Below are 9,644 nucleotides of genomic sequence, written 5' to 3'. Positions count from 1 at the left end.
TAAGGAGGGCAGGAGACTGGCTATAGGTGACACTGGGTATGATTAAGGGGGGCAGGGGACTGGGTTAGGGTGACACTGGGTATGATTAAGGGGGCAGGGGACTGGCTCTGGGTGACACTGGGTATGACTAAGGGGGGCAGGGGACTGGGCAAAGGTGACAGGGTATGATTAAGGGGGGCAGGAGACTGGCTATGGGTGACACTGGGTATGATGAAGGGGGGCAGGGGACTAGACAAAGGGGACTGGGTATGCACTTGCACTTAAATTATCTGAAAAAAAAAAAAATTGTTACAAAGATTGTTTTCCTCTTTTTGTGTATGTTTAGGTGGACGGGGGTGGGCGCCACAAGATTAGCTTGCACAGGGCGCCTGAACACCTAAGGCCAGCCCTGGACCTGCATGTACTTTCTATAATATTAGAGTCTTCTTGTGTGGCACAAGGGTCTTTGGGCCCCCTCAGGCTGCTACCTCTGCAGCCCCTAAAGCTATGCCTCTGACCGTCATACAGGGAGTGCAGAATTATTAGGCAAGTTGTAATTTTGAGGATTAATTTTATTATTGAACAACAACCATGTTCTCAATGAACCCAAAAAACTCATTAATATCAAAGCTGAATATTTTTGGAAGTAGTTTTTAGTTTGTTTTTAGTTTTAGCTATTTTAGGGGGATATCTGTGTGTGCAGGTGACTATTAGGAGGGATAAAGACCGATAAAGACCAATACAATGAAGGGTGAATTAGATAGATATCACCTTTAACCTATAGAGCCAAACCCGGGTGCAACAAACAGTGCGTTCCCAGGTTGGTTCCAAATAAAGCCCCTACGCGTTTCCCCTATCACTAGGTTCATCAGGGGGCATGTATGGTCAGAGATACAACCATCACAGAAAATAATATATGGTCAGAGATACAACCATCACAGAAAATAAGTCAAAGATACTTAAGATATGGTGAGGCAACAGGACCAGAGACGCAGATGATGTTTAAGCATAGGACCAAGGGACCCATTTGATATGTCCCACCTGTAAGAGATAGAAATGCTCTCAGTTCATGTGCTAGACACAATACAGTACATGTGTGTCCCCTATATCTCCTTCAAGTCAGCACTTACTCAATGTCCTGTGCAGTCAGGAGGAAAAAGAGCCCACATGATACGGGCCAATACTTCACTTAGGGATCTGTGAGCAAAGAGTCAAATATAGTGTGAAACACACTACATGCTATAGTGATGTGAATTTTCAATAGATGGTCCAAACTTACATTTGAGCTGCGTCCTGGTATCGTCCTGTTCCTCCTCTCATTCACAATCACTCCCGTTCCCCTAAATAGCCACCCACCAGCTGTATCTAATTCATGCTGATTAACATGTGTTCGGCTAATGCCGAGGATGAGGCATCATAGCCGGCGTCACTTCCGGCCTGAGAGTCATAGGTGCATAGACGACTAGCTCCCAGACATATCTTTGCATCTACTATTATTGTTGTATGTCTTTTTCACTTATGCACTGGTGAACCACCACGGTGGTATTTTTTTATTATCTGATTAGTAAAAGTTATGTTTTAAAGGGATCAATACTGCTGGACATTACACTGTGAATTTCAGATCCTTTTTCATTGATTTATATTGAATAAGCTGGACATTTATATTTAGATACATTATGGCAAATTTTTTATCTGGCACACTATTTACCGATGCTTTATTGAAAGAAGCGCAGGATATCTTCTCTGACAGAGAGATTCCGGGACTCAGTACATCAGCCTCCTGTAAACAGGTCTTCTGGGACCTTTATAACAAGTATAAAGACAACATTAAATCCTGGTGGGAGATACGCTGTTTCGAGAGTTACTTGGAACACAAGATAGTCCCGAAAGGACTTAGTCTCCAGGTTAAACCGGCAGAACGTATCGCATCACCATCCCTCATAACCAGGTGGGAGGAACAACTGACACTTAGCTCACTGAACCTTATGCAAATCCTCCTCGACGAGGAGAAACTGATGTTTGAAAAAACATCAGCTAGCCTTCAGGAACAAATCGACATTGCCCTCACCTATAAAGACGACCCAGATTTCTCTAGACGGGAAGCTTCTCTCCAAGTGTCCGTTGAAAGATTTCAAACTGTCATAAAAGAGAGAAAGCATAGACAGTTCCTGCGCGACCTCTCGGAATTTAGAGAGAACAGGGCCTATCAACAACAACCCACTGGCTCCGCACCTTTGGTGTCTGAGGTGTCCACATCTGAGGTGGACTCCTCCGACACTGAACTATCGGGTGGGAACTATAGGGGTAGAGGCACGACACAGACTGGGAGAAGAGGTAGACGACGATGGCAGAAGGGAGGAACGAGCGGGAGGGGTCGTCCGGGAGGGGTAAATTACTCCACTGGGCCAGCATCTTATCCCTCTGGTTCATCATCTCAAGCAGCTGGTGCCGCCTCCAACAACTTTCCGTCGTCTCATTCCCCTGCATGCGCTTCGGCGTCTTTTTTAGAGAAAAGTCAGATCCCTTACAACCTTCGGGGGGGGGAACAAAACCGACAGAACCTGAAGGATGGGCTACAAGTTGTAAATCTAGCATCACGGACCCTAAGTGCACTTGAACTTGGGGTATTGAGCAAGGGTCTTTCTTTTGTTCCAACCACCAATTTCTGTCTATTCACTTGGATTAAGGACCTGAGTCTTTTTGCTAGACGCCTTAAGTGGCACAAATTCTTCAGGGACAATGATAGACAAACATGTGCCAGACTTGGCTTGAGCGAATGTGATCTTGCCTCGTTGCAGACTCTCTGTGAACTGGGAGAGGAAGGTAGCCGGTGCCCAGGTCAGGGACCGTATACCAATCTTAAACCAACAAGTACGAAGATGCCCCCACCCATTAAATACGAGTGTGTGGACATATTCATGCAAATGGTGACGAGTGAGCTGGAGAGATTGGAGGGAATGTCTCCCCGCCACTTCAATCTGTCTCGAACGGAGATGTCAGCCTTGACTGCCCTTGAGAAAGATAAATCTATAATCATCAAACCATCTGATAAGGGTGGCAATTTGGTCATCCTTGACCATGTAGCTTATCAGACTATGTGTTTGAACCTCCTGAAAGATAGGGAAGGTTATAGGGTGTTGGATACGAACCCCCTGACCCCTTTCTACGAGGACTTGAAGATCATCTTGACTGACGCTCTAGTAGACAGATTGATTTCGGCGGCTGAGTACGACTTTCTCCTTCCGGCTCACCCCACCATCGCTACCTTTTATGGATTACCTAAAATCCATAAGGGGGCTATACCCCTCAAGGGACGCCCCATTGTCTCCGGGGTTAACTCCCTGACCCAGAACTGTGGGATCTACGTCGATCGCGTGCTGAGGGAGTTCGTCGTGTCTTTACCCTCATATACGAGGGACACGATGGACTTCCTCAGCAAGATCGACGCGATCAATGTGGACAAGGACTGCATACTGGCAAGTATAGATGTCGAGTCCCTTTATAGCTCTATCCCACATACCAAAGGGATCTCTGCTACTGAATACTACCTGAAGACTAGGGACATCCACTGCAGAGCGCATAACATCTTTGTGCTCAAGCTCCTGGAGTTCACTCTGACCCACAATTTTTTCCTTTTCAATTCACGGTTCTACCACCAGCTCAGGGGGACGGCAATGGGGAGCCCTTGTGCCCAGGAACGAGGACAGGGAGTCTCCACCACAAGGGGACCTGGGCTGAGGTTATAGCTAGGGTGAGCTTAGGGAGAGTATAGGTATACCCACTGCTCCCCTTTGCTGCCCTGTGTTCACTCATCCCTCTTTTAATGTAGTTTAGTGTATTGACGACTAGCTCCCAGACATATCTTTGCATCTACTATTATTGTTGTATGTCTTTTTCACTTATGCACTGGTGAACCACCACGGTGGTATTTTTTTATTATCTGATTAGTAAAAGTTATGTTTTAAAGGGATCAATACTGCTGGACATTACACTGTGAATTTCAGATCCTTTTTCATTGATTTATATTGAATAAGCTGGACATTTATATTCAGGTGACTATTACTGTGCATAATTATTAGGCAACTTAACAAAAAACTAATATATACCCATTTCAATTATTTATTTTTACCAGTGAAACCAATATAACATCTCAACATTCACAAATATACATTTCTGACATTCAAAAACAAAACAAAAACAAATCAGTGACCAATATAGCCACCATACTTTGCAAGGACACTCAAAAGCCTGCCATCCATGGATTCTGTCAGTGTTTTGATCTGTTCACCATCAACATTGCGTGCAGCAGCAACCACAGCCTCCCAGACACTGTTCAGAGAGGTGTACTGTTTTCCCTCCTTGTAAATCTCACATTTGATGATGGACCACAGGTTCTCAATGGGGTTCAGATCAGGTGAACAAGGAGGCCATCTCATTAGATTTTCTTCTTTTATACCCTTTCTTGCCAGCCACGCTGTGGAGTACTTGGACGCGTGTGATGGAGCATTGTCCTGCATGAAAATCATGTTTTTCTTGAAGGATGCAGACTTCTTCCTGTACCACTGCTTGAAGAAGGTGTCTTCCAGAAACTGGCAGTAGGACTGGGAGTTGAGCTTGACTCCATCCTCAACCCGAAAAGGCCCCACAAGCTCATCTTTGATGATACCAACCCAAACCAGTACTCCACCTCCACCTTGCTGGCGTCTGAGTCATGAGGACTGGAGCTCTCTGCCCTTTACCAATCCAGCCACGGGCCCATCCATCTGGCCCATCAAGACTCACTCTCATTTCATCAGTCCATAAAACCTTAGAAAAATCAGTCTTGAGATATTTCTTGGCCCAGTCTTGACGTTTCAGCTTGTGTGTCTTGTTCAGTGGTGGTCGTCTTTCAGCCTTTCTTACCTTGGCCATGTCTCTGAGTATTGCACACCTTGTGCTTTTGGGCACTCCAGTGATGTTGCAGCTCTGAAATATGGCCAAACTGGTGGCAAGTGGCATCTTGGCAGCTGCATGCTTGACTTTTCTCAGTTCATGGGCAGTGGTTTTTCCACACGCTTCTTGCGACCCTGTTGACTATTTTGAATGAAACGCTTGATTGTTCGATGATCACGCTTCAGAAGCTTTGCAATTTTAAGAGTGATGCATCCCTCTGCAAGATATCTCACTATTTTTGACTTTTCTGAGCCTGTCAAGTCCTTCTTTTGACCCATTTTGCCAAAGGAAAGGAAGTTGCCTAATAATTATGCACACCTGATATAGGGTGTTGATGTCATTAGACCACACCCCTTCTCATTACAGAGATGCACATCACCTAATATGCTTAATTGTTAGTAGGCTTTCGAGCCTATACAGCTTGGAGTAAGACAAGATGCATAAAGAGGATGATGTTGTCAAAATACTAATTTGCCTAATAATTCTGCACTCCCTGTATTATCAGAGAAAGAAAAATAAGATAAAAATTAAGGAAGAGAGATGGACGAAAACATAAAAAAGTGCTACACTCAATAGATTTGCAAAAATAGGAATAAAAACTGGAGATATAATGAGTAATGTCATAAATTGTTTTTCTTATATTATAAATGAGCAACAGGAATATCTGTCATATGGACTACATTTTTCACTGACATATCATTTTGATTTAAAACTGTACTTGATGTTATTTTATACTGTTATGCACTTATATAGCGCTGACATATTCCGCAGCACTTTACAGACATTGTGTAATGCAAGGCACCAACAAAACAGACCAGTGAGGGTGAAGTAAAAGGGGTTTATTAACAAAATATAAGTCCATGTAAACTTCACTGGGCAAACATCAGACAAACAAAAAACCAAGGAAAGCCAGGAGTAGTCCCGATCCGTGCATAAGTCTCTGTGCAACTTGCCAGGTAAACGGATGCGCCACGGAAAGTCTCTGGTCCTGGGTCCCACTGGAACGGACGGAGTCCCAGCAAACGTCAGTCAGTGCTAGCAGTACTGACCTGCACCTGGATAAGGAAGGATAACAGTGGGCACTGACCGATCTGGGAGGCCACCTTTTATGTGCCTGCTAACAAATCCCAGGGTGCCAAGTGTCCACTCCCCATAGGTCATGATCCAGCCCTACACCTGTGTACAAGGCTTTAGACCAACGCCGGCACCCTAATCTGCTTTGAACTTGCGGCCCGGTGCTATTTCCTTCGCTGGTCGGCGAAGCGCATAAGAAGCGCGTATGCGTGACCGCGTATCCCCTTGCGAACCTGTTTTTGAACATAAATGCGGATGCACGACAGGCTTTGCAAGAGTGTTCAAGCGTGTCGACATGGACACCGGAATGGAATCCGCAACAGGTACCGGAGACAAGCTTGGCCGCAGTGTACTGCCACCAGCCCAGCCAAGCTGTCCCCGAAAGCCATGCGGTCTTCCCCTCCGGCGCACATGCGAACACATCCCGCGTCGGTTCACAAAGGAGTCGGAGCTGGTGTATCAATGGAGACACACATAACCTGTCCCGCAGCTCCACGATGACCCTTTTTGGTCACACCGGAGTGCAAGACAGGTGAGGATCTTACACATTGTCATCATTTACTGCCCCTAGGTTCCCTATCAGTATGTTTTTGGAGTGTGGGAGGAAACTGCAGTACCCAGAGAAAACCCACACAAATACAGGATGAACATACAAACTCCATGCAGATGTTGTCCTTGGGCGGATTCGAACCTAGGACCCCAGTGCTAACCACTGAGCCACCATGCAGCCCATTGATTTGTGAGAGGGTAAGAAGCATTTTCTGAGTGATGAAATCATTACATCAGATGATATTGGATCAGATAGTGGTGCATGAAATATACCACTTGATAATGCCATGCATTATGTACCATTGTTTTTTCAGGATAAAATCCTGTAAAGCAGGCATCCTCAAACTGCGGCCCTCCAGCTGTTGTAAAACTACAACTCCCACAATGCCCTGCTGTAGGCTGATACCTGCAGGCTGTTTGGGCATGTTGGGACTTGTAGTTTTGCAACAGCTGGAGGGCCTCAGTTTGAGGATACCTGCTGTAAAGGGACTTGAGACTGCTGGAGACACATGAGAATCTAATATATAAGGCACATCCTTTTGAAATTAAAAACCCACTGTCCTACTCCATGCAGTCCCGTACTCCTGTACTGGATAAATTCCAAGATTTAATTCATGGAGATTTGGCAAACAGATAACTCTATTATACAGAAAAACATCTATAATAAATCTAGACTGGAATACAAAAGCTATGCAAAATTTACTGTGCCATCAAGACTTAACTATACGGGCAGCATGGTTAGGAGGAGAGGCCGAGCGGCATGACGTGACGACGCGTGTCATAATAAATCCATCAAATATAGAGGAGACTGGCGTGGTAGAAGAGGGCAGGAGTGACAAACATGCAGTAACAGAGGAGAGGATAGAAATAGTAGATAAGAAGCTAACAGATATCCTGAATGCAGTTCAAATATCAAATCAAGCACTGGGAGATCTGTCTGCTAAAATCTCCAAAATTCAAACAGACCTATCCCTAATAAAAGATGAGATGAACAAAGTAAGTGAGAGAGTGAAAGATCTTCAGGTGGTTACAAAAGAATTAAAGCGAGAAATGGATGGGATGAAGAATAGGGGGGGAGATAGAAACTGAAAAGAGTTTATTACAGAAAAGAGTCACCGAAATCGAGGATAGATCCCGCAGACCAAATATTCGCCTGGTAAGGTTCCCTGAAGGGTCCGAAAAAGAAGACCCGACAGGGTTCATCCAACAATGGCTAATAGAGGTGTTTGGGTGGCTAGATTGTCTACAGGGTTTTCGGTGGAGAGGGCCCACCGGAAACCTACTAAACAGCCACCTGTAGGGAGCCCTCCAAGAGCAATCCTGGCCAAAATTCTAAATGTTCGGGATAGGGCATCATTATTGATAATATTTCCTCCCGACCTCACCTGAAATATATCTACCTATATAAGGGAATCATCAAACTTATCTCTTACCTTATATTGACAAGTGACCTACTGCCTAGATGCTAACGGTGGGTCTTGACTTACCTTCAGTCTGGCTTTTGTTATAATATCATGAATTATTTGGAATTATTCTCTTTTAATTATTATCTAGTAAAAGTTAAATTTTAAGCTGGATAGCTTTAAATTCTGTGATATTGTCATGGTCTTACCTTCTTGCTGTTCTCCTTCGTTTGACATGTGCTGGCGGCCATCTTGGTTTCTGGGTTTCTTGTAGCCTCCCACCCTGCGGCTTCTCCTTCCCACTGGGAGGAGCTGGATGCCTAGCTCATATATATAGGAGGTCTGTGGCTTCAGTTCCTTGCTTGGTCCTCCTGTGTTCACATGCTTCTAAGACTGCAGCTGCTTCTGGTTCCTGATCCTGGCTTCGTCTGACTACCCTTCTGGTTCCTGATCCTGGCTTCGTCTGACTACCCTGCTGGTTCCTGATCCTGGCTTCGTCTGACTACCCTTCTGGTTCCTGATCCTGGCTTCGTCTGACTACCCTTCTGGTTCCTGACCTCTGGCTTCGCAAGACCCTGCTTCGGTTTAGCCATCCGTTTGGACTTTTGCCTCACAGCTTGATTTCCAATAAAGCCTTCTTATTTCCACTTATCTCTTGTTGTACGTCTGGTTCATGGTTCCATGACAGATATTATCACTATTTCAGGAAGCCAGATTAGAATATAAAAATTACCTAAACGAAAAAGCACAACATAAGGTCTTTTTTACAGGAGCTAAATACTTCTCGCAAGCAGGGAAACCGGGAAACCTCTTGTCACTCCTGATCCAAAATCAAAAACATAAGAATAGAATAAAAATATAAAGAATGTAACCGGAGAGATAATTACGCGCCCGGAGGATATTGAGCGAGAATTCGTAAAGTATTACAATATCTTATATACTAATAACAAAAACCTGCAGGATGGAGATGTTGAAATGTTCCTGAAAAATATTAATCTCCCTAAATTAACAAATCAGGAGTGTAAAATATTAAATCGTCCTATAGAATTAAAGGAATTATAGGGGGCCCTCGGGACCATTCAGGGAAACTCCTCTCTAGGGACCGACGGGCTTCCGTTTGAAATCTAGAGAGAGAGCGTTCTTCAAAAAGGTACTGTACAAAGCACTGATCCCACTCCAGAGAGACATAGCAGATATAAAAACAGACATTAAACAGATCGGCCATAGAGTATTTGCTCTGGAGGAGACACAATCCGCTATCATTCAGCACAGTGAATCTGTTAACACATCTCTGCAGACATGCCAAGCCCACCTTAATACGGCTCTCTTTCAGATAGAAGATCAGGAGAATAGAGGCAGGAGAAAAAATATTAGACTAAGAGGTGTATCTGAAGATGTTTCAGTGGAGGCAGTGATGCCAACAGTGTCTGGAATTTTCGCTTCCTTAATAGGCGCAGACAGAGCTTCATCCATTATAGTGGAAAGAGCCCATAGAGCACTAAGTCCCCGCTCGCCCTCAGGAGGCCCCCCAAGAGACATAATCTGTGGCCTGCTTAACTATCTGGGCACAGCAGCACTGTTACATGCTGCCAGAGATAAGAAAGATCTCACAAACAATGGAGCCCCAGATAGGGGCTTAGCTCCTAGTACACTTGCCAAGCGTCGGGTTTTGAAACCGTTAACAGACGCACAAACTACCAGTGAGGT

The sequence above is a fragment of the Bufo gargarizans genome, chromosome 4, assembly GCF_014858855.1.
Source record: "Bufo gargarizans isolate SCDJY-AF-19 chromosome 4, ASM1485885v1, whole genome shotgun sequence".
In the NCBI taxonomy this organism is placed as follows: domain Eukaryota; kingdom Metazoa; phylum Chordata; class Amphibia; order Anura; family Bufonidae; genus Bufo; species Bufo gargarizans.
This window is presented reverse-complemented; position numbering follows the sequence as displayed.